Source organism: Coregonus clupeaformis, chromosome 23 (genome assembly GCF_020615455.1).
Source record: "Coregonus clupeaformis isolate EN_2021a chromosome 23, ASM2061545v1, whole genome shotgun sequence".
Classification (NCBI taxonomy): domain Eukaryota; kingdom Metazoa; phylum Chordata; class Actinopteri; order Salmoniformes; family Salmonidae; genus Coregonus; species Coregonus clupeaformis.
The window spans coordinates 8,933,185-8,956,078 of record NC_059214.1 but is presented as its reverse complement, the minus strand read 5'-3'; the positions used below and the strand labels follow the sequence as shown (position 1 = coordinate 8,956,078).

Genomic DNA, 22,894 nt, shown 5'->3' with positions numbered 1-22,894 from the left:
CCACATAGACATATGAAAAAATAGATATGCAGAGCACGAAGTCTAGTCGTTGCTAGGCAGTTTCTGGATCACATCTCCTTATTTGAGTGTCTGCAGCCTACAAGGCTGTTGCCGTCTGATGAGGTGAAAACATTACAGGAACGTTCTGCGATTGTTGATGAAGACGTCACTCAAAACACCCAAAAAAGACATGCAGGGAATGTTTTAAGAGTTTTTGTTCATGTTTTATTCAAGCCCCCATACTGCAAAACGAGCATGAGGAATTCAAATTGTTAAAAAACTGTCTGGACAGTGGATTTAAGAAGTGTCATCAATAAGGGATCATAGCGTTCATCTGGTCAGTCAATGTCATGGAAAGAGCAGGTGTTCTCAATGTTTTGTACACTCAATGTATACCATGCCATGAATTGAGTATCAAGTGTGATAAAATGGATACGTTTATGATTACGAGTATGACGAGATCAGCACATCCCTACAAACTACCACAACTTAAAGCTATACCGACCAGAACTTATTTTAAAAAGAATAGCTGCATAACTCCCATCATGAAAAAAAGAACATCAAATCTGTGTCATGCTTATGTTTGCAATAGCCTACTGTCACAACACAGACAAAGAACTAAGTTGGTTTGAAAATGTTGAGCACTGAGCAGCAGCTGAAAGGATAACAGACCATCTGTTTTGCCGGGAACCTTCTTTAGCGCCTCAAATTTTCCAAAAATGATGCCACACTGCCGCCTTCTCACAGCTGCTCCAGGGCCTCTTGGGTTGAGGAGTCATTCTCTCTCTATAAAATAAATGAAAGATTAAAACTAATACACATAATGGTCCAGCAAAGGAGGGGGAGGGGGGCAGGCAGAGGGAGGAAGGGAGAGGAGTGAAAAAAGGAGCATTAGCGAATGAGAGGTGAGGTGACAGAATAGAGAGGGAGAGGAAGCCAGCCATCTCTTTCTGTATTTCCACCTCACAGTAGAGTGCATGGGGTTGGGTACTCACGCTTCCCTGCAGGTGACCCGCAAAAAAATAAAATAATCAGCTGGTGGGTGGAGTGAAAACATTCCTTGAAACAGTTGGTCGGCTCGCGGTTCAGAACAATTATATTGCGGGTCGGAAACATTTTAATTAATGTTAACATAATATCTATAATATCTATTGTTAACAGGAAACTAATTCAACAATTTAGATGGAAAAAGGACTGGGGGGGGGCGAAATATACTTCTCCCATGGGCAAAGAAATTCAAAAGGGGTGATGATGTTAATTAACAATATTTATCAGAATGTGCAAATTGTCCAAACAGATCCTCAAGGTAGATGGATGATTTTAAGTATGTTATTGGACCATAAAAAGGATATGACTCATTAATCTATACGGTCCAAATAATGATGATCCATGCTTCTTTGAAAATATATTAATAATTGATCAAACCTACTAGCAATACAAAACTCTTATTATTGTGGGAGATTATAATACGGTTTTGAATACCTCAATGGACCGTAAAGGAAATCACACTACAAACTATCACCCTCATGCGCTTAAGGAAATCACAAATATCATGGATATATTGGAACTAGTGGATATAGGGAGGCTTAAATATATTGACCTAAAAACAGATACCTTATTTACATAAGTATTCAGACCCTTTGCTATGAGTCTCGAAATTGAACTCAGGTGCATCCTGTTTCTGTTGATCATCCTTGAGATGTTTCTACAACTTGATTGGAGTCCACCTGTGGTAAATTCAATTGATTGGACATGATTTGTAAAGGCACACACCTTTCTATATATACCGTCCCACAGTTGACAGTGCATGTCAGAGCAAAAACCAAGCCATGAGGTCGAAGGAATTGTCCGAAGGAATTGTCCGTAGAGCGATGAGACAGGATTGTGTCGAGGCACAGGTCTGGAGAAGGGTACCAAAAAATTTCTGCAGCATTGAAGGGCCTGAAGAACACAGTGGCCTCCATCATTCTTAAATGGAAGAAGTTTGGAACCACCAAGACTCTTCCTATAGCTGGCCGCCCAGCCAAACTGAGCAACCAGGGGAGAAGGGCCTTGGTCAAGGAGGTGACCAAGAGCCCGATGGTCACTCTGACAGAGCTCTAGAGTTCCTCTGTGGAGATGGGAGATCCTTTCAGAAGGACAACCATCTATGCAGCACTCCACCAATCAGGCCTTTATGGTAGTGGCCAGACGGAAGCCACTCCTCAGTAAAAGGCACATGACAGCCCACTTGGAGTTTGCCAAAAGGCACCTAAAGGAATCTCAGACCATGAGAAACAAGATTCTCTGGTCTGATGAAACCAAGATTTAACTCTTTGGCCTGAATGCCAAGCGTTACGTCTGGAGGAAACCTGGCACCATCCCTACGGTGAAGTATGGTGGTGGCAGCATCATGCTGTGGGGATGTTTTTCAGCGGCAGGGACTGGGAGACTAGTCAGGATGGAGGGAAAGATGAACGGAGCAAAGTACTGAGAGATCCTTGACGAAAACCTGCTCCAGAGCTCTCAGGACCTCAGACTGGGGTGAAGCTTTACCTTCCAACAGGACAACGACCGTAAGCACACAGCCAAGACAATGCAGGAGTGACTTCAGGACAAGTCTCTGAATGTCCTTGAGTGGCCCAGCCAGAGCCCGGACTTAAACCTGATCTAACATCGCTGGACAGACCTGAAAATAGGTCTGACAGAGCTTGAGAGGATCTGCAGAGAAGAATGGGAGAAGCTCCTCAAATACAGGTGTGCCAAGCTTGTAGCGTCATACCCAAGACGACTCGAGGCTGTAATCGCTGCCAAAGGTGCTTCAACAAAGTCCTGAGTAAAGGGTCTGAATACTTATGTAAATGTGATATTTCCGTTTTTTATTTTGTATAAATTTGCTAAAATTTCTGAAAACCTTTTTTTGCTTTGTCATTGTGAGGTATTGTGGGTAGATTGAGGGGAGATTGAACAATTGAATCAATTATAGAATAAGGTTGTAACATAACAAAATGTTGAAAAAGTTATTGATTTATTGAATTGCTGTAGCATTTCTGTTGTGAATACTGCACCCACAATACAGTAGCCTAGTAGCTACAGTAGCCTAGTACTTGAAAGTTTGCTGTGGAGACGAGGGGGCTAAAGTCTATTACAAGCGGTGCCCGGTCCATAAATCATGTCCACCAGCTTTACATCTAACTATTCATTACAGTAGCTAGCTAGACTATTGAGTGCTTTGTTAACTTTATTAGAAGTAGCCTAAGTTTTGAGAGGTGGAAAATGCGTGCATCTATAGCCCTGGTGCCCAGTGGTACCGTGGGCTGCCAACTCCTCTCTCTCTGCCTTGTTTGTGCACTGTGCTGTCCCGCCAATAAAGGCTTGAATAATATGCTAGCTAGTCTAAGGAGTTTTCTAGGCAGTGACCATGGCATGTTTTCTAAGATGAGACCGTGGCAGCTAGCATTCAGACCTTATAACTGTACACGCCCAGTCAGTAGCCTTTTGGACGTATGGCTAGTCTACTTCCCTGAATAGGCATTGTTTGACAGCTATCGGGTTGTTTTTTGAATGAACATCCCCTGATCTATTCACCCCTGCGTCTCATATTTTACATTACAAAATTACTGTTATTATAATAATAATAATAATATGCCATTTAGCAGACGCTTTTATCCAAAGCGACTTACAATTATTATGATACTACAGCTGTTATTATAGGCACATTTCAGTGATGAATAGGCCTATACCTTGCAAATTACCTTGTCATCTAAATATCACTATCGACATGGACATCTACATTTTCCAAAACGTTGTGACATGTAATTTGACTACTGGGCAATTGTCAGTACATTTTGTTGTCATATGATATCTACATGATCTAAAATGCTGAACATGTGCACAATGTTTGCAGTACCAGTGCACTGAGTGGTTCCCCTGGCGATGTGACAAGTGCTTGTTAGAAAGAATCCTAAGAAACAAACTAGTAATTATTATGGGAAAGGGGGGTACCTAGTCACAACTGAATGCGTTCAACTGAAATGCGTTTAACCCAACACCTCTGAATTAGAGAGGTGCAGTGGGCTGCCTTAATCGACATCAACGGCGCGCAGGGAGCAGTTGTTGGGGGTTTACTGCCTTGCTGGACGGGACCTCCTAGTGTTGATACGGAGCACCGCCGATCCATCACGACTGGTCTGCCGACGTAATCGTCTGATGTGGTTTCAACAGGCTTCCCGTTGCGACGACCACGAAGATCCATCTGCTAGCCTCGGCCCGCTAGCCCTGGCCCATCCTGGATGGATATTGACCTCATTCCGTCCGTACAGGATGCCTGGTTGTTCTTTTAAAAGTGCTTTCCTCTTAAATAAGCATGCCCCATTCAAAAAATGCAGAACTAAGAACAGATATAGCCCCTGGTTAAGCCCAGACTTGACTGCCTTTGACCAGAACAAAAACATCCTGTGGCGTACTGCATTAGCATCGAACAGCCCCCGCGATATGCAACTTTTCAGGGAAGTCAGGAACCAATATACACAATCAGTTAGGAAAGCAAAGGCTAGCTTTTTCAAACAGAAATGTGCATCCTGTAGCACTATCTCCAAAAAGTTTTGCGACACTAAAGTCCATGGAGAATAAGAGCACCTCCTCCCAGCTGCCCACTGCACTGAGGCTAGGAAACACTCTCACTACCGATAAATCTATGATAATCGAAAATTTCAACAAGCATTTTGCTATGGCTGGCCATGCTTTCCACCTGGCTACCCCTACCCCGGCCACCAGCTCTGCACCCTCCGCTGCAACTTGCCCCGCTTCTCCTTCACCCTAATTCAGATTGCTGATGTTCTGAAAGAGCTGCAAAATCTGGACCCCTGCAAATCAGCTGGGCTAGACAATCTGGACCCTTTCTTTCTAAAATTATGCGCCGAAATTGTCGCAACCCCTATTACCAGGCTGTTCAACCTCTTTCTTATCGTCTGAGATCCCCAGAGATTGGAAAGCTGCCGCGCTCATCCCCCTCTTCAAAGGGGGTGACACTCTAGATCCAAACTGTTACAGACCTATATCCATCCTGCTCTGCCTTTTGAAAGTATTTGAAAGCCAAGTTAACAAACAGATCACCGACCATTTAGAATCGCACGTACCTTCTCCGCTATGCAATCTGGTTTCCGAGCTGGTCATGGGTGCATCTCAGCCACGCTCAAGGTTCTAAACGGTATTATAACCGCGATTGATAAAAGACAGTACTGTGCAGCCGTCTTCATCGACCTGGCCAAGGCTTTCGACTCTGTCAATCACCGCATTCTTATTGGCAGACTAAATAGCCTTGGTTTCTCAAATGACTACCTCGCCTGGTTCACCAACTACTTCTCAGATAGAGTTCAATGTGTCATCGGAGGGCCTGTTGTCTGGACCTCTGGCAGTCTCTATGGGGGTGCCACAGGGTTAAATTCTCGGGCCGACTATTCTCTGTGTATATCAATGATGTCGCTCTTGCTGCTGGTGACTCTCAGATCCACCTCTACGCAGATGACACCATTTTGTATACATCTGGCCCTTCATTGGACACTGTGTTAACAAACCTCCAAACGAGCTTCAATGCCATGCAACACTCCTTCCGTAGCCTCCAACTGCTCTTAAATGCTAGTAAAACTAAATGCATGCTCTTCAATCGAACACTGCTTGAGCCCGCTCGACTAGAATCACTACTCTCGGCGGTCTGACTTAGAATATGTGGACAACTACAAATACCTAGGTGTCTGGTTAGACCGTAAACTCTCCTTCCAGACTCACATCAAGCATCTCCAATCAAAAGTTAAATCTAGAATCGGCTTCCTATTTCGCAACAAAGCCTCCTTTACTCATGCTGCCAAACATGCCCTCGTAAAACTGACTATCCTACCGATCCTTGACTTCGGCGATGTCATTTACAAAATAGCCTCCAACACTCTACTCAGCAAATTGGATGTAGTCTATCACAGTGCCATCCGTTTTGTCACCAAAGCACCATATACTACCCACCATTGTGACCTCTACGCTCTCGTTGGCTGGCCCTCACTACATATTCGTCGCCAAACCCACAGGCTCCAGGTCATCTATAAATCACTGCTAGGCAATTCCCTGCCTTATCTTAGCTCATTGGTCACCATAGCAACACCCACCCGTAGTATGCGCTCCAGCAGGTATCTCACTGGTCATCCCTAAAGCCCCTAAACACCTCCTTTGGCCTCCATTCCTTCCAGTTCTCTGCTGCCAATGACTGGAACGAACTGCAAAAATCTCTGAAGCTGGAGAGATTTATCTCCCTCACTAACTTTAAGCATAAGTTGTCAGAGCAGCTTACCGATCACTGCACCTGTACACAGCCCATCTGTAATTAGCCCACCCAACTACCTCATCGCCATATTGTTATTTCGTTTGCTTATTTGCACCCCAGTATCTCTATTTGCACATCATCTTCTGCACATCTATCATTCCAGTGTTAATACTAAATTTTAACTATTTTGCACTATGGCCTATTTGTTTATCCCATATGTAACTCTGTTGTTTTTATCACACTGCTTTGCTTTATCTTGGTCCCCTATGCCAACAGTGTGCAAAGCTGTCAAGGCAAAGGGTGGCTATTTGAAGAATTTAAAATTATAAAATATGTTTTGATTTGTTTAACACTTTTTTGGTTACTAAATGATTCCATATGTGTTATTTCATAGTTTTGATGTCTTCACTTATTCTACAATGTAAAAAATAATGAAAATAAAGAAAAACCCTTGAATGAGTAGGTGTCCAAACTTTTGACTGGTAGTGTATGTTCGGTCCTCACAAGTATAGCAAGACGCACACACCTCATCTTTTAATTGAATGCTCCTTAACACATCTGCTTTGAGTTAACAACTTCAAGGAAAGGGGAAACCTAGTCAGTTGCACAACTGAATGCATTCAACCGAAATGTGTCTTCTGCGTTTAACCCAACCCCTCTGAATTCAGAGAGGTGCGGGGGGCTGCGTTAATCGACGTCCACGTCATTGGTGCCCGGGGATCAGTTGTTGGGGGTTAACTGCCTTGCTCAAGGGCATAACGGCAGATTTGTACATCTTGCTGGCTCGGGGATTCGAACCAGCGACCTTTAGGTTACTGGCCCGAGACCAGACCATGGGTGTGTTCACTATGAACCAAATGGAGGCAAAACGGCTGAAACGGGGTGAGACTAACTTGTTTTTTGTTGCAAAGCGTTACCCATTGCAAAACATTTTGCTACGTTTGCCAAGGTGTACACAAATGTCTTCTTGTGGTTTTGGAGCAGGTTGCTGATTGCTCATAAACACTTGCAAAGAAGCATATTCATTAAAAGACAAGCAAGGTGGTCAAACTGGCTTATACTGCCATATTCAAATTCAATATTTGGGCAATAGTCTGTTTTTATGTGTGGATGTTCATTTGCATGTCTCGTATGTTTTGTCTGTTTCAAATGAATGTGTGTGTTTGTATCTCAAATGTCTGTGTGTATTTGTTAATAATTAGTGTGTGAGGTTGTATTTAGTGTACAGGGGCTCTGTATGTATGTACAGTGCATTCGGAAAGTATTCAGACCCCTTGACTTTTTACACTTTATGTTACAGCCTTATTCTAAAATTGATTAAATAAAAAACTAACCTCATCAATCTACACACAATACCCCATAATGACAAAACTAAAACAGGTTTTTTAGACATTTTTGCAAATGTATTAAAAATAAACAAATACCTTATTTACATACTATTTGCTATGAGGCTCGAAAATTGAGCTCAGGTGCATCCTGTTTCCATTGATCATCCTTGAGATGTTTCTGCAACTTAATTAGAGTCCACCTGTGGTAAATTAAATTAATTGGACATGATTTGGAAAGGCACACACCTGTCTATTTAAGGTCCCACAGTTGACAGTGCATGTCAGAGCAAAAACCAAGCCATTAGGTCGAAGGAATTGTCCGTAGAGCTCCGAGACGGGATTGTGTCGAGACACAGATCTGGGGAAGTCAGCACACAGCTTCGGGGCATTGTGTGAACAAGCCTCACAAACATATCGGTTACACTGCACACACTGTGGCAATTGGGATCACTGTCTCGGTTGGCTCTGTTCTGGTTATTCTGTAGGGAGGCTCAGGCATCGGAGGCGGAGGCTCAAAGTCAACATCAGAATCAGATGAAGACTCTTCATCAGCAATGTCGATTTCAAACTCAATATCTGAGCCTCCATCCGACTACAACTCATCTAAATTCTGCAGCATTTGCAATGCTGTCAGTGCGTCCATTTGTTTGGTTCATCTTGCCATTGTGAACTACGCACATTGTATGTTATACTCAGTGTCTGATTTGACTCTCCGAGGGGAAATGATATACAATTTCCAGCCTTTCATAATAAAATAATTAGACTGCCCACAACTCTTCATAATCATTACACTATTGTTCTAAATTAAATAATCTTCACCCTCCTCTTCATCATTCAGTTCATTGAAGTCACATGCACCATTATCAGTTTCTCTGGTTTCTATTGCCCATTCATCCGTTGACGACAGAAAAGCATATTTTCATTTTTAAGTTTATTATGTTACTAGATTTTGCTGCTGCTCAAGTGGTCATGTGCTGAATGCATGGACAGCACAAATATTATTGGAAAAAGTGAGATTTTGAAATGGAGCTACACCTCCTTGAATTGAGTTATTTGACAAAGGTAAGTGTCATAGAAACTGCAGAATATGCTCTTTCTGATACTATATAGAAATCAAAATGTTTTATCTGCATGTATTTATTATTTGTGTTTGTTGTCCGTAGTTTGTCTGCCCATACCATAACACCACTGCCACCATGGGTCACTCTGTTCACAACGTTGACATGAACAAACTGCTCACCCACACAATGCCATACACGAGGTCTGCCATCTGCCCGGTACAGTTGAAACCGGGATTCATCCTCGAATAGAACACTTTTCAAGCTGCCAGTGGCCATCGAAGGTGAGCATTTGCCTACTGAAGTCGGTTACGATCTCGAACCGCAGTCAGGTCAAGACCTTGGTGAGGACGAGGAGCACGCAGATGAGCTTACCTGAGACGGTTTCTGACAGTTTGTGCAGAAATTCTTTGGTTCTGCAAACCCACAGTTTATCAGCTGTCTGGGTGGCTGGTCTCAGACAATCCCACAGGTGAAGAAGCCGGATGTGGAGGTCCTGGCTGGCGTGATTACATGTGGTCTGCAATCAAATTCTCAAAAATGTAATGAACATTAAATTCTCTGGCAACAGCTCTGGTGGACATTCCTGCAGTCAGCATGCCAATTGTACTCTCCCTCAAAACTTGAGACGTCTGCGGCATTGTGTTGTCACAAAACTGCACATTTTAGAGTGGCCTTTTATTGTCCCCTGCACAGATGTTTTTAATCAGCTTCTTGATATACCACACCTGTCAGGTGGATAGATTATCTTGGCAAAGGTGAAATGCTCACTAACAGGGATGTAAACAAATGTGTGCACAGTATTTGAGAGAAATAAGCTATTTGGGTATATTATCTGTTTTTTAAATCCGATTTCACTGCTTGCGTGAGTTACTTGATGTGGAATAGAGTTCCATGTAGCCATGGCTCTATGTAATACTGTACACCTCCCATATTCTGTTCTGGACTTGGGGACTGTGAAGAGACCTATGGTGGCATGTCTTGTGGGTATGCATGGGTGTCCGAGCGGTGTGCTAGTAGTTTAAACAGACAGCTTGGTGCATTCAGGTAGCAAGCTGTTAGCCAGCCTGCCAGCTTAGTGGAGTCTGCCACTAGCACAGTCGGTGTAGTCAGCTCAGCTATCCCCATTGAGACCGTGTCTGTGCCGCGATCTAGGTTGGGCAAAACAAAACATGGCGGTGTTCGCCTTAGCAATATCACTGGAATAAAGACCTTCTCCATTCCTGTCATTATTGAAAGAGATTGATATCTCACATCTCAAAATAGGGCTACTTAATGTTAGATCCCTCACTTCCAAGGCAGTCATAGTCAATTAACAAATCACTGATCATGACTTTGATGTTATTGGCCTGACTAAAACATGGCTCAAGCCAGATTAATGTACTGTGTTAAATGAGGCCTCCCCTCCTGGTTACACTAGTGACCATATCACCTGCGTATCCCGTAAAGGTGGAGGTGTTGCTAACATTTCCGACAGCAAATTTCAATTATAATAAGTAAAAAATATTACTGTGTTTTCGTCTTTTGAGCTTCTAGTCACAAGCTATGCAGTCTACTCAATCACAAGGCCTCCTGGGCCTTATACAACGTTCCTCACTGAGTTCCCTGAATTTCTATTGGACCTTGTAGTCATGGCAGATAATTTTCAAATTTTTGGTGACTTCAATATTCACATGGAAAAGTCCACAGACCCACTCTAAAAGGCTTTTGGAGCCATCATCGACTCAGTGGGTTTTGTCCAACATGTCTCCGAACCTACGCATTGCCACAGTCATACCCTGGATCTTAGTTCTGTCCCATAGAATAAATATTGTGGATCTAAATGTTTTTCTTCATAATCCTGGACTATCAGACCACCATTTTAATAAATTTGCAATCGCAACAAATAATCTGCTCAGACCCCAACCAAGGATTATCAAAAGCCGCGCTATAAATTCTCATAACTAAAGATTCCTAGATGCCCTTCCAGACTCCCTCCTGCATATTATTAATGAATAGTAATACAAGCCGTGCTGCCCTGTTCTGGGCCAGTTGTAATTTTCCCAAGTCTAGGTGCGATAAAACTAAGGCCTGTAGGACCTGCCTTGTTGATAAGACGGCAGAGCAGCACTTTGTCTTGGACATCTCTCCCCATCTTTCTTTTTACCCCCTTTTTCTCCCTAATTTTGTGATATCCAATTGGTAGTTAGTTTTGTCCCATCGCTGGTTCTAATCCCCGAGCAGACTAGGTGAAAAATCTGTCGATGTGCCCTTGAGCAAGGCACTTAACCCTAATTGCTCCTGTAAGTCACTCTGGATAAGAGCGTCTGCTAAATGACAAAAAACAAAAACAAAACAAAACAAAAATTAGGTCACTTACATCATGGCTTCTAACGCTCCTGGGACAATATACATTTGCTGCAGCACTATGACAAGTCAGCGACACAATGTTAGGGATTTTCTGAGCAGGGCTTGGTAAGTCATTGTCTCATCGCAGCCTTGAAATGCGTGGACAGAGTCCAGGAGCCAAGATGATTTGGATGGACTTCGTCATTCCTGTAGATCTTCTGTTTCCAGAATGTGTCAAAGTTATCTATAAAAGTTCTGCGAACAGCGCTACAGTATTATTTTAGCCAGTTGTGTAATGCCAGCAGCCTAATGAATATTTCACAGCCACGGCCCAACTGTGGTACCGGGCCTGAAATAATTGGCCGCTTTTTGGAAACTTTCAGAGCTAGAATCAGCTCTTTAAAATATATTTTCTGCAGTTCCGAGCTAGCCCTCCTAATGTTGTTGGAGCCCACATGGACTACGACAGCCCCCGGCATCTGTCGTAGAATGATAGGAAGCAGCCTTGTAATGTCCTGTACTCGTACAGGGTTTTTGTCCCGGGAACCGAGATGTTTCTCACCATAGAGCTGCCAATGATGACAGCTGGTGCAAAGGCTGAGGAGGTGTGGTCGCTCTTTTTCCTCGAGTGAACCCGAGCCAGCTGTTGAATCCATCGTGGATGATGATGGGTGCCGCCGTCTCAGACACCCTTACAGTCCTATGAGGGGGGGAGCTCTGAAGATCTGATACAGAGTTAGAAGCAACCGGAGAGCGCGACAGAACAGAGGACAATGGCGCAGGTATCTCCGGATCTGATCTTGAAGAAGAAGCCGGAACTTCTGGTTCCAGGGCAGCGAAGCTGTTTTAAGTCTGTGTCCAGTCTGTTCTTCCCATATCCAAGGAGGCCCCCATTGCCAGATGCCACTGCTTCCGACTTCCTTGGTGAGTGACTTATCTCCATGGCTGGTTGATAGGTTCAAGAACAGGAACATCCACCAAGTCATCCAGAAGCAGCTTACTGACTCCATTCTCTAGGGAATAGGGAGACACTTCGGCCAGATCGGGTTGGAGGGAAAAAGCAACAGGCAGCAGGAAATACAGCCAAAATTAGCGTGGCACACCTCCACTGTCCCAGCCACAAGGGCTAACCACGTCGCAGGCTGTGTTCAGGCTGTTCATGGAAAACCCTGCTGGCTTGATAGCTACGGCAAACAACTTCAGACTTTTTGGTCTGGCAGGATCCCGGGACAGATAGTAGTGGTCACAGCACCTGAGGCTAACCGCGTTGCGGGATCCAAAATCTAAAAGTATATAAACCAAACACTGTCACAACTTGACAAAAACAATAAACCGAGGTCTCTCGTTCAGCGTTCAACATGTCACGTTCTGATGACGTCATTCTGAAGGAGGATTTGATAAAGTGATGCTCCTTCGCTGCATCTGTAAATTAGAAGATGCGCCCTTCTCTTCATGTACAATTTGACAACTGGTAAGCCTAATACTGTCGCTCATCAGATTGTCAATTTTATGTTGTCTATAGGCTAACTCTTATGCTTGAAATTAGTGTCGGTGTAGTTTCGATGGGCCAGCTGTGCAGGCTGACTGGCATCGTTTGTTTCCCGCTTATTAACTTGGATAGAGCCAAGGATACACTATATATAACAAAGTCTGTGGACACCCCTTCAAATTAGTGGATTCAGCTATTTCAGCCACACCCGTTGCTGACAGGTGTATAAAAACTCTCCTTGGGACAGAGCCATGCAATCTCCATAGACAAACATTGGCAGTAGAATGGCCGTACTGAAGAATTCAGTGACTTTCAACGTGGCACCGTCTTAGGAAGCCACCTTTCCAACAAGTCAGTTCGTAAAATGTCTGCCCTGCTAGAGCTGCCCCAGTCAACTGGAAGTGCTGTTATTGTGAAGTGGAAACATCTAGGAGCAACAACGGCTCAGCCGCGAAGTGGTAGGCCACACAAGTTCACAGAATGGGACCGCCGAGTGCTGAAGCGCGTAGCGTGTAAAAACGTCTATCCTCGGTTGCAACACTCACTACCGAGTTCCAAACTGCCTCTGGAAGCAATGTCAGCACAAGATCTGTTCATCGGGCGCTTCATGAAATGGGTTTCCATGGCCGATCACCATGCGCAATGCCAAGCTTCGGCTGGAGTGGTGTAATGGTCTTGGGCTGTTATTCATGGTTCGGGCTAGGCCTCTTAGTTCCAGTGAAGGGAAATCTTAACACTAAAGCATACAATGACATTCTAGACAATTCTGTGCTTCCAACTTTGTGACAACAGTTTGGGGAAGGCCCTTTTCCTGTTTTAGCATGACAATGCCCCTGTGCACAAAGTGAATGTCCATACAGAAATGGTTTGTCGAGATCGTTAAGGAATAACTTTTTTTTATCTTTTCCTTTTATTTTCCCTTAACCCTCCCCTAATTGGAATAAACTAATGGACAGCAACACGTAGGCTTCTACTTCCAGCTTATACATAATAATAATAAAAATAAATATATATATATATATATATATATATACATACATACATACATACATACATACATACATACATACATACATACATACATACATACATACATACATACATACATACATACATACATACATACATACATACATACATACATACATACATACATACATACAGTGGGGAGAACAAGTATTTGATACACTGCCGATTTTGCAGGTTTTCCTACTTACAAAGCATGTAGAGGTCTGTAATTTTTATCATAGGTACACTTCAACTGGGAGAGACGGAATCTAAAACAAAAATCCAGAAAATCACATTGTATGATTCTTAAGTAATTCATTTGTTTTCCCGGAGTTAAAGGCTTTATTTGCATCAAGAAGTTCCTCCTCTATAATTTGGCCTTGACATTAGTCTTTCTGTACAGCTGTTAATTTTACATTATTAATAGCAAACAAATCCATACAATTAACTTCGGTTAGTGGAGATGAAGGAGATGAAGGAGACTGAAACAAAAACATATGCTTAAAGTACTTTACTTCCGCTTCCAAAATATAGTTAGGTGAATCATGGGGGACTCTGTCATTTGTAACAAGTTTCAGTAAATTATTTCTATGTTGAAGATTAAAAAATAATTTGGTGTATTTTTCCCCATATTCCATCCAGTTCACTTTATTTTTTATAATATATTACACTTTATCTTTCTGGAATAAGTTCCTCCATTTCTTTTGTTTTTCCTCTAACTTATTCTGTGCCTCTATGGTACAGTTTTTATTGCTCTCGGTCTGTACTGTTAGTCCTTCTTTTTATTTTGTTAATAGGAACTATTTTGACCTAAATTGCTGCTGTTTTAAGAGATGAGTATTGAGTTGCATGGCCTCTAAAGGCACATTTAAAAGTGTCCCATACAGTCAGTTATAAATTATTATATCCTAGTTAAAAAGTTGTCATCCAATAGGCTTTGATTACATTTCCAATATCTTCGCCCACATGGAAATTTTGTAAGAGTAATGTATATGCCAATTATTTGATGGTCCGACCACATTCTATCCCCTATCAACACCTTAACTTTTGGTGCCAGTGAGAATGACATAAGAAAGTAGTCAAGACGTCTAGCTTGATTGAGCCTCCGCCATGTACAGTACCAGTCAAAAGTTTGGACACACCTGATTTAAGGGTTTTTCTTTGTTTTTACTATTCTTTAGAATAGAATAGTAAAGACATCAAAACTATGAAATAACACATGGAATATTTTATATTTGAGATTATTCAAATAGCCTGCCTTTGTCTTGATGACAGCTTTGCACACTCTTGGCATTCTCTCAACTAGCTTGATGAGGTAGTCACCTGGAATGCATTTCAATTAACAGGTGTGCCTTGCTAAAAGTTCATTTGCTGAATTTCTTTCCTCCTTAATGCATTTGAGCCATTCAGTCGTGTTGTGACAAGGTAGGGGGGGTATACAGAAGATAGCCCTGCTTGGTAAAAGAACAGCTCAAATAAGCAAAGAGAAACGACAGTCCATCATTACTTTTAAGACATGAAGGTCAGTCAATACGGAACATTTCAAGAACTTTGAAAGTTTCTTCAAGTGCAGTCGCAAAAACCATCAAGCGCTATGATGAAACTGGCTCTCATGAGGACTGCCACAGGAATGGAAGACCCAGAGTTACCTCTGCTGCAGAGGATACTTTCATTAGAGTTACCAGCCTCAGAAATTGCAGCCCAAATAAATGCTTCACAGAGTTCAAGTAACAGACACATCTCAACATCAACTGTTCAGAGGAGACTGTGTGAATCAGGCCTCCATGGTTCGAATTGCTGCAAAGAAACCACTACTAAAGGAAACCAATAAGAAGAAGAGACTTCATGGCGCCGTTTTATGGACTCTTAACCAACCGTGCTATTTTGTGTTTTTTCGCATTGTTTGTAACTTATTTTGTACATCATGTTGCTGCTACTGTCTCTTATTACCGAAAAGAGCTTCTGGACATCAGAACAGCGATTACTCACCTTGAACTGGACTATTAATTTTTCTTTAATGAGTCGGACGAGAGGGATTTGCTCCAGACACCCGACAGGGCGCTTATCCCCATCATTCGCAGTTTAAAGAAAAGGACGTATTGTGGAAGGAGATTGGGGTGCCTGGTAAGGAGCCGGCGACGAGTGGCTAATATGCCTTTGCCATCGATACTATTGGTCCACTTACAATCGCTGGATGATAAAGTGGACGAACTACAAGAACGTATATATTACCAACGGGACATTAAAAACTGTAATATCTTATGTTTCACCGAGTCGTGGCTGAACGAAGACAATAATAAAATACAGCTAGTGAGTTATACACTGTATCGGCAAGATAGAACAGCAGCCTCTGGTAAGACCAAGTGGTGGCGGTTTATGTATATTGATAAACAACATCTGGTGCACGATATCTAAGGAAGTCTCTAGGTTTTGCTCGCCTGAGGTAGAGTATCTCATGATAAGCTGTAGACCACACTATCTACCAAGAGTTTTCATCTGTATTCTTCGTAGCTGTCTATTTACCACCACAAACCGATGCTGGCACGAAGACTGCACTCAATGAACTGTATACGGCCATAAGCAAACAGGAAAACGCTCATCCAGAGGCGGCGCTCCTAGTGGCCGGGGACTTTAATGCAGGGAAACTTACATCCGTTTCATCTCATTTCTACCAGCATGTTAAATGTGCAACCAGAGGGAATACATTCTACACCACCTTTACTCTACACACAGAGACTCGTACAAAGCTCTCCTCGCCCTCCATTTGGCAAATCTGACCATAATTCTATCCTCCTGATTCATGCTTACAGGCAAAAACTAAAGCAGGAAGCACCAGTGACTCGGTCAAAAACAAAGTGGTCAGATGAAGCAGATGCTAAGCTACAGGACTGTTTTGCTAGCACAGTCTGGAATATGTTCCGGGGTTCTTTTGATGGCATTGAGCAGTACACCACATCAGTCACTGTCTTCATCAGTAAGTGCATCGATGACGTCGTCCCCACAGTGACCTTAAGTACATACCCCAACCAGAAGCCATGGATTACAGGCAACATCCGCACTGAGGTAAAGGGTAGAGCTGCCGCTATCAAGGAGCGGGACTCTAACCCAGATGCTTATAAGAAATCCCGCTATGCCCTTGGTTGAACCATCAAACAGGGCAAGCGGCAATACACGACTAAGATCGAATCGTACTACACCGGCTTTGACGCTCGTCGGATGTGGCAGGGCTTGCAAACTATTACAGACTACAAAAGGAAGCGCAGCCGCGAGCTGCCCAGTGACACGAGCCTACCAGATGAGCTAAATTACTTCTATGCTCGCTTCGAGGCAAGTAATACTGAAACATGCATGAGAGCATCAGCTGTTCCGGACGACTGTGTGATCACGCTCTCCGTAGCAGATGTGAGTAAGATCTTTAAACAGGTCAACATTCACAAGGCCGCAGGGCCAGACGGATTACCAGGACGTGGACTCTGATCATGCGCTGACCAACTGGCAAGCGTCTTCACTGACATTTTCAACCTCTCCCTGTCTGGGTCTATAATACCAACATGTTTCTAGCAGACCACCGTAGTCTTCCTGATGGGCCGCCCCCACGTGGTAAGGGTAGGTAACAACACATCCGCCACGCTGATCCTCAAAACGGGGGCCCTCGGGTGCGTGCTCAGACCACTCCTGTACTCCCTGTTAACTCATGACTGCATGGCCAGGATTGTCTAGGCAGGGATCTGGGGAAGCTACCAAAAAATGTCTGTAGCATTGAAGTTCCCCAAGAACACAGTGGCCTCCATCATTCTTAAATGGAAGAAGTTTGGAACCACCAAGACTCTTCCTAGAGCTTGCCGCCCGGCCAAACTGAGCAATCGGGGGAGAAGGGCCTTGGTCAGGGAGGTGACTAAGAACCCGATGGTCACTCTGACAGAGCTCCAGAGTTCCTCTGTGGAGATGCGAGAACCTTACAGAAGGACAACCATCTCTGCAGCACTCCACCAATCCTGAAGCCACTCCTCAGTAAAAGGCACATGACAGCCCACTTGGAGTTTGCCAAAAGGCACCTAAAGACTCTCAGACCATGAGAAACAATATTCTCTGGTCTGATGGAAACCAAGATTGAACTCTTTGGCCTGAATGCCAAGCATCATGTCTGAAGGAAACCTGGCACCATTCCTACGGTGAAGCGTGGTGGCAGCATCATGCTGTGGGGATGTTTTTCAGAGGCAGGGTCTGGGAGACTAGTCAGGATCAAGGTAAAGATGACAGGACAACGACCCTAAACACATACAGTGAGGGGAAAAAAGTATTTGATCCTCTGCTGATTTTGTACGTTTGCCCACTGACAAAGACATGATCAGTTTATAGTTTTAATGGTAGGTTTATTTGAACAGTGAGAGACAGAACAACAACAAAAAAATCCAGAAAAACGCATGCAAAAAATGTTATAAATTGATTTGCATTTTAATGAGGGAAATAAGTATTTGACCCCTCTGCAAAACATGACTTAGTACTTGGTGGAAAACCCTTGTTGGCAATCAGAGGTCAGACGTTTCTTGTAGTTGGCCACCAGGTTTGCACACATCTCAGGAGGGATTTTGTTCCACTCCTCTTTGCAGATTTTCTCCAAGTCATTAAGGTTTCGAGGCTGACGTTTGGCAACTCGAACCTTCAGCTCCCTCCACAGATTTTCTATGGGATTAAGGTCTGGAGACTGGCTAGGCCACTCCAGGATCTTAATGTGCTTCTTCTTGAGCCACTCCTTTGTTACCTTGGCCGTGTGTTTTGGGTCATTGTCATGCTGGAATACCCATCCACGACCCATTTTCAATGCCCTAGCTGAGGGAAGGAGGTTCTCACCCAAGATTTGACGGTACATGGCCCCGTCATTCGTCCCTTTGATGCAGTGAAGTTGTCCTGTCCCCTTAGCAGAAAAACACCCCCAAAGCATAATGTTTCCACCTCCATGTTTGACGGTGGGGATGGTGTTCTTGGGGTCATAGGCAGCATTCCTCCTCCTCCAAACACGGCGAGTTGAGTTGATGCCAAAGAGCTCGATTTTGGTCTCATCTGACCACAACACTTTCACCCAGTTCTCCTCTGAATCATTCAGATGTTCATTGGCAAACTTCAGATGGGCCTGTATATGTGCTTTCTTGAGCAGGGAGACCTTGCGGACGCTGCAGGATTTCAGTCCTTCACGGCGTAGTGTTACCAATTGTTTTCTTGGTGACTATGGTCCCAGCTGCCTTGAGATCATTAACAAGATCTTCCCGTGTATTTCTGGGCTGATTCCTCACCGTTCTCATGATCATTGCATCTCCACGAGGTGATATCTTGCATGGAGCCCCAGGCCGAGGGAGATTGACAGTTCTTTTGTGTTTCTTCTATTTGCGAATAATCGCACCAACTGTTGTCACCTTCTCACCAAGCTGCTTGTCGATGGTCTTGTAGCCCATTCCAGCCTTGTGTAGGTCTACAATCTTGTCCCTGACATCCTTGGAGAGCTCTTTGGTCTTGGCCATGGTGGAGAATTTGGAATCTGATTGATTGCTTCTGTGGACAGGTGTCTTTTTTATACAGGTAACAAGCTGAGATTAGGAGCACTCCCTTTAAGAGTGTGCTCCTAATCTCAGCTCGTTACCTGTATAAAAGACACCTGGGAGCCAGAAATCTTTGATTGAGAGGGGGTCAAATACTTATTTCCCTCATTAAAATGCAAATCAATTTATAACATTTTTGACATGCGTTTTTCTAGATTTTTTTGTTGTTATTCTGTCTCTCACTGTTCAATTAAACCTACCATTAAAATTATAGACTGATCATTTCTTTGTCAGTGGGCAAAGGTACAAAATCAGCAGGGGATCAAATACTTTTTTCCCTCTCTGTAGCCAAGACAACACAGGAGTGGTTTCAGGAGCCCGGACTCGAACCCGATCGAACATCTCTGGCAAGACCTGAAAATAGCTGTGCAGCAATGCTCCCCATCTAACCTAACAGAGCTTGAGAGGATCTGCAGAGAATAATTAAGAAATATATACAGGTGTGCCAAGCTTGTAGCGTCATACCCAAGAAGACTCGATGCTGTAATCGCTGCCAAAGGTGCTTCAACAAAGAGCTCAGTAAATACTTATGTAAATGTAATGTTTCTGTTTATTTCTAATAAATTAGCAGAGAAAAAAAAAAATGTTTTTGCTTTGTCATTATGGGGTATTGTGTGTAGATTGGGGTGGGAACAATTTTATCAATTTTAGAATAAGGCTGTGACCTAACAAAATGTGGAAAAAGTCAAGGGGTCTGAATTCTTTCTGAAGGCGTCTGTAAATACACCTGGATCAAAAAATGTAATTAAACGAAATAGACTAGCCTGTTAAACTGAACTTTCTGCAAAAAACAATTCACTCTCAAATAAATTCATGCCCTCGCTCTCCTTCCAGTCAAAGAGTGGGCGTGGGCAGGAATGAAGAGAGGTGTGTGTGTGTGTGCCTGTGTTTGAGCAGTGAGCTCATGGATCCACTTCTATGCTTAAATAACTGGAAGTGATTGGATTATTCCATCCATCTAGCAGAGCAATGAGTCCACTGCTGCGTTGCTCTACTGCTGTCTGTGCCGCCCATTCCTCCCAGTTAAACAAGCAGGAGGGAAAACACTGACCAACCACCAGCACTGGATACAGAGATCCTATAATTCACAAACAATGAAATATACTGTATTATGGACCAATCTGGACGTCTAAGTGACAGACTGAAACAGAACCATGTTTGTTTGGGGGATAGTTTATTTGGATCCCCATTTAGCTGGAAGCTGGTCTTCCTGGGGTCCACAAAAAAGAAACATTAGGCCTAGATAGTAATACTTATATTAAATTAAAGGTACATGTTTATGTGGGCTTGTTTGTAATTATAACTGTGTGTTTACCTTCTCTAAATGCCAGGGATTAAGATCGTCTTGACTAAGTGGTATGTCTTTGCCTCTGTTTGGGTCTGTGTATGGGTGTCGTAGTGTAGGCCCTGTGAGATAGTGTAGCAGAGCTAGCTAGCCTGGCCCTTGTCTAGCCTGCTGTATCACTGAGAAGGCCGTAATCTCCACTGCTGGCTTTATCTGCAGATTACCCTCCCTGTTCCAGCCAGCCAGGGGATCCAAAGTAAAAATAGGAGCAGTTGACCTGTGACTCGGCACAAAGTTCATGCACACACACACGTTACAGAGGGTCAAGGATCATACCCCCAAGACATGCTAACCTCCCTGTTATTGATCATGGTGAGAGGTTAGCATGTCTTGTGGGTAGGATTTTTGACCCTCTAACTTTCTCACTCATCATTATTCACGATTCATTCAGGATTGTCTATCACGTCCTCTGCATCCATTTTGCTGTCACATGTGTTACGGTGTTCAGAGTTTGTTATAACCAATTTATTGATGTGTATATGATATGCTATAGGTCAGGCCCTATTGTGCCCTATTCAGACGGGATTAGTTTTACTGTTTTAATGTAATTATGTGCACGAGCACAAAACACCACATCAGTAGTTTTTGTCCTGTAATTTTTACATGGCAGCAGAGTAACAATTCCAGCAATTTTTGGCGAACTCCAACATCCTCTGATAATTAGGGGCTCCCGAGTGGTGCAGCGGTCTAAGGCACTGCAGCTCATTGCTAGAGGCGTCACTATAGACCCTGGTTCAATTCCAGGCTGTATCACAATCCGCCTGTGATTGGGAGTCCCATACGGCGGCGGACAATTGGCCCAGCGTCGTCCGGGTTTGGCCGGGGTAGGCCATTATTGTAAATAATAATTTGTTCTTAACTGACTTGCCTAGTTAAATAAAGGCCTAGTTAAATAAAGGTTAAAAACAATAATACTAGTCCCGTGCGAATCGACATCCCTGTGTTTTGAGATAAATGTCTGAGTTTGACAGGCGTTGGTCGCGGTTTGCGCAAGAAAACAATAACTGATTGGATAAATTGAACTAAATGCTGCGCATAAGCTATATATGAATGGCCTACCAATGTAGCCTATCAACTTTCACAGTGAATACTTTTGTTTATATGTTTTGTGTGTATTAATTGAATATTGCCAAATGCATCAGTAAAAAAGCCTATTTAATGTAACCCTTGCTGTTAATTGATTTGAATTCATTACATGAAATCCAAATGAAAATCCATTTAAATTACAGGTTGTAATGCAACAAAATAGGAAAAATGCCAAGGGGGATGAATACTTTTGCAAGGCGCTGTACATTCACTCTGGCAAAACAGTTACACAGGTATATTCACTCACCCCATCTAGACAACATGAAAACTGTCTAAGCAGCTCTCCTAGGATGAGTAAAATGGTCAAAGTCAGGGTTTCCCAAACTTTTTCACTCGGGGGGCCACCCTTTCAACATTGGGAACATCCACATCTATTTCTATGGGCACAAGCACTGTTCATACAAGCACTGTTCATGACACAAACTGTTCACACCCTTCTTGTAGGTGGAGAGAATTTTGCACATTTAAAGCTTATTTCCTGCAATTCTACAAATTTTTTAATGGGGTGCAAAGAAAATGTTGCAGTTTTAAAAGTAAATTTTTTGCAATTATATACCTATTGCCATGTCTAATGTGAATTCTTGTGATATTTGAGTGACAAAAAAATTACAACAATTTCAATGGGCTTAATAACCTTAATAAAAAACGTTAGCTGACAGGGGCTAGTTGATCTGGACATTATAGTTATAAATAGCTCTCTAAGGTATGCAATGACTAACATGACAAGAGGAACTGATGATGCACTACCCAATTTCGAAATTGCTCCTTTTAAAGAGTATGTTTAAAGCTGGACTGAGTTCCTCCCTGCCGACCCCTCGCCCCCGCCCCACAGTTTGGGAACCACTGGTCTAAGTGAGGTGTTCTCTTATTTATGTCTGGAGGAAGCAAGCAAGCTAGCCAACTTTAGCCAATTTAGCTTTGGTGCTTGACTGATGTTGTGTGATTAGAACACTACTCTTCAGCCACAGTGTCCTGTGTGTGACCATGGTACAGTTAGAGGTTGGATATTCGACAGACATTGGGCTCTATGCGGCTAGTTGGGGACCGTCAATAAATTACACAATGTACATGGGACAATATTTTCTTATTGCACACCTAGTTTTCTCATCAAATGATTTCAATATTTTATATGAACATTTTAATGTTTCTATGTCCAATAAATTCTGAGCTATTGGAAATGGGAAAATATTATCCAATGTACATTGTGTAATTTATTCCCTGTCCCTAACTGGCCCCAAAGAGCCCAATGTCTGTGGAATATCCAACTTCCAACCTCTAACTTTACCACATTCAGTGTGTGCTCCGAGAGATAATTTATTAAGGAACACCCACGTTTTAGTGGAAATTACTTGAAATCAAACTTTCTAAT

At 43.0% G+C, this 22,894-nt stretch overlaps 1 protein-coding gene across 2 annotated transcripts in view; it reads left to right on the top strand.

The window, feature by feature from the left end:
• mycbp2 (MYC binding protein 2) overlaps positions 1–22,894 on the top strand; it is a 318,384-nt gene that overhangs the window by 83,553 nt on the left and 211,937 nt on the right. The window lies entirely within an intron of this gene.